The following is a 3,966-nucleotide window of genomic DNA, read 5'->3' as shown; positions in this document are numbered from 1 at the left end:
ATTTAACTTTATTGTAAACGTATCTATTGCAATGTATATGTTGACATTAAAAAGCTCTGAAAAATGAACAATATCATCATCATCAACAGATTTTTTTAAGCTTAATGTCAAAGATGTACACTTTTCATTAGATTTATCTTATTTTTTCCATTTATTTTTTGTGTGTTGAAATGCAACAACTGTTTAAACACTTTTAAGGGAAAAAACATTTAATATGTTTTCATACACTCAAATGTTAGGGTGATGATCATGTGTAAAACATTAGTTCAGCATGTCCTCTAACACAGCAAATGAACAAACGGCCAGATCTCAGGAGGGACCGTTTATGTATAAATAATTTTTATACTTTTGACTAGGCCTGGGAAAGTAACAAATTTTGCTGGACGATATTTTGTCCAACAAATTGTTGATGATAAACGATATCATTGTCAACATTATCTAGACCAAAATAACCACTAATATAATGTTAATATATCATAATAATGCAAGTACACCCTTTAAAATGCAACAAATAAACCTTCATTTAACATTGAAATGTCCAGAACCAGAACTTCTAAATGAATAAAAATAACAAACAAAAATTCAATAAAAAAGGAATCTCACTCCCTGTTAGAAAATGTTGCACCAAAAACAATAAAAAAAAGACCCAAAACAATAAATACAATGGCTTATCCATTGTCAACAGCCAAAACTGCACTTCAATAATGATAATAAATAAAAATAATAATAGAGTTGTACATTTTTTAACTTTGATATATATATATATATATATATATATATATATATATATATATATATATATATATATATATATATTGAGGATGGAAAAATTATTGAGATGGGCACGTGACGTGTCAAGGGGTCTTTACATAACACCCCCCACCCCAAATCCGCACAAGCCTGCTGTGTCCCCCCCACTTCTGAAATCAAAATTTCGTCCCTGGGTGGCTCAGTGCCTGGTTTGGAAGCCTCCCTGGTGAGGTTTCCCCTGTAAGTCCAACTGGGAGGAGACCTACAGGAAAACCCAGGACATAATGGAGGGACTGTTTCTCTTCTGGCCAGGGAACGTGATTTGGAATTGTAGAATGTCCAAGGAAGATCCCACCTTTTATTTTAAAGGAAGAAAGAGAGGCTCTAACTTTGACATAAACACACAGATGTAGGTTGTGTTCAAGTCCATTTAACCTTGAGAAATACTACATTTGTTTATTTGGTAAACTAGTCAACTGAATTCAATGTTTTCTTTCTGTACACATTTTAGTATCAAGAAAACATGATGAGGTGGTGAAAGATAGTGGGTCAGTTTTCACAATGCTGATTTACCATCGACATATATATATATGGACAATGAGTTTCCATAGACTCCAATAATACGTTTTTGAGTTAAAATAGGAGATGGCCACCACCGCCATTTTGACCGTGTCACAGGTTCCGTCAAGCCCAGACAATTCCACAAAAGGGAAGAGAGGAGGAGCTGAGGGTGGGGCTGTAAGGCTGGGATCAACTGACGACACCCGGTCGAACGGGTTTCATGAATATAGGAGGGTCGATCTTATTGTAGTTGTCTATTGTTGCTTGACAAGCAGAAACTGTCACCTGCAAAACACCTCCTCCCTACCTCCTCATTAGGGATGGGTACCTTTGACATTTGAATCGATCCGGTAGTAATTCCCGGTACCTAGGAATCGATACCGGTACTTAACGGTACCAATTTTCGATACTTTTGAGTGTTTAATATTTTAATTCTCTTTTATAATTAAATATATATTTTTCTCAATATGTAACCATATTTGATAAATATCACGATCAATAACATACAACTGTTTGTATTTTAATATCGTCCTTGTAGTTTTATAAGCTGATAATTAAACTGAAGCAAACATCTTTACTGTGAACTAAATTTACTGTGCATCTTCATTCCTTTTACCATCTTTTTTCAATTGATTTTTCCTACTGGGAAGTTAGAATTTCCGAGGAGAAAGCGAACGCACCATTAGACGATAACAATGGTGGCAATGGAAGCTAACATATCAAGCTAACATTATCTTAAACAGTTTATTTAACTGCTGGAGCAGATTTAAACAATGATGCCTCACACTTAGATCGTTGTCGCTGGTTTCATCTTCACCCAATCACCCGTCACATTTAGTAAAGTGAAGCCAAACTTTAGAGCGCGTTCATGTTCTTCTAGTCGGAAATTTGGAGTTCCGAGGAGAAAGCGAACGCACCATTAGTGAAACGGAAGCTAACAATCAAGCTAACGTCTTCAACATTTTATTTACCTACCGGAGCAGATTAAGATGAGGATGCCTCACTTACATGCGCAGCTGTCTTGGCAAGTTCTCGTTGTGAAGGACGGGTACCGAAACAAGGCACCGTTTCAAATGAAGTGAATCGGTGCTCGGTCGGTACTGTGGAATTCGGTCGGTACCTTAAAAAGTACCGAATTTGGTACCCATCCCTACCATGGTTCGTTTGCATCGTTAGCCTCTATGGTGTGGGAGTCGTTGTGTTGATTAGATGCAGAAAGGTATGCTGTCGTGTTACTTTCTTGTAAATATGTATATAGTTTCTTCTTCGTTCCAGCGTGACAGTTATGGTTGTTACATTTTTTTCATATTATTGATATATTGCAGCACAAACCAGCACAAATGTTTGACACCAATTTTGTTAGATTTGAAGAATGTGGGGGGACCAACTTCACTTAGGTGTCTGAAGGACTCTGCACAGGGATTTCTTTGGAAGTAGGAGTAGGAATAAAGTTATAGGTCAGCAGGTTAAAGATCAGCTTAAATGAATTTCACCATTCGAACAAATGATGTTTTTTTTGGCGTGAGACCACCAAAGATGATAGGACCTTTTAAATCTTACTTTCAGATAAGCTGATGACGTTCAGCAGCTGAAACTGGGGGTGGTGGCAGGAACTCAACTGCAGAGAGAAAATGAATACCTGCTTGGGACAAAATAGAACAAACAAACAAACCAAAAACTGCATACTGCTGGGACTCAACAATACAGCTTATCTGTGCAATAACATATCAAAATGATTTTAGTTTTAAGATAGTTTTTGTTTTTCTTCAATGTAACATCAACTTATCAAGAAATATGTCATGAAATATATACCAGAAAACTGAGAAGGTTGCATATGCATTTTGTATGTTGGAACTTTTACCCTGAACTTTATCAAGTGTTCACTTTGTTCTCTTAGTTCTACAGTAAATATATAAATGTTAGAATATCACCTTAGGTCCCGTTCATGCAGACTCTAAGGGATAGATAGTAACATATATGTAACAGTACATGAAACAGTGCCTGACTGTTTAAAGTCCATTTACAACTTAGTGTAGCATCCTGTATGTTGGAGTCGAACCTAGCTTCGTCAGTGTATACTTAGTTCATGCAGGCTCTAAGGTAATGTTGATCAACTGATTACATCTCAGATAAGTGCATCCAACATTCAATAGTGAAAATGGAAGTGCGTTTTTCTCAGATGACATTGAATGTTACGTAGTACGTGTTACGAACCTTTTAATAATCAATTTTATTAACTACTTTCCTTTTTATTAAACAGCACTAGTTCCCATGAGAACAGGGCACCCCGTCGCGGCTCTTTGTGGACAAATTATTAATAGTCGCTTCCCACCACCCCTATTTTACAAATATGCAAAAAAAATAAATAAATAAAAATAAAGCGAGTTTTTCTGATGGCATACAGACTTCTGGAGAATAACATCAAGCACTATCAACCAACTCACCGAGCTGCAGTATTTCTGTGGTCAGGTCTCTCTCCAAGTCCGAGAGCTCCACAAGCGGTCAGCCCGTACAGCTGACAGGCGCCGCAGCGGTCAGAGATGTGCCGGGCTGACCGCTGGGGAGAACCGGGTGGAAGTATGGAACACAGAAGTCTCCCTCCAAGAGCTCCACCAACATGTCATATTTCAACCCATTTTTATGTTAAATGCACTG

The sequence above is a fragment of the Nothobranchius furzeri genome, chromosome 7, assembly GCF_043380555.1.
Source record: "Nothobranchius furzeri strain GRZ-AD chromosome 7, NfurGRZ-RIMD1, whole genome shotgun sequence".
NCBI classification, from domain to species: domain Eukaryota; kingdom Metazoa; phylum Chordata; class Actinopteri; order Cyprinodontiformes; family Nothobranchiidae; genus Nothobranchius; species Nothobranchius furzeri.
The sequence above is the reverse complement of the archived record's forward strand: the minus strand, read 5'-3'. Positions refer to the sequence as shown.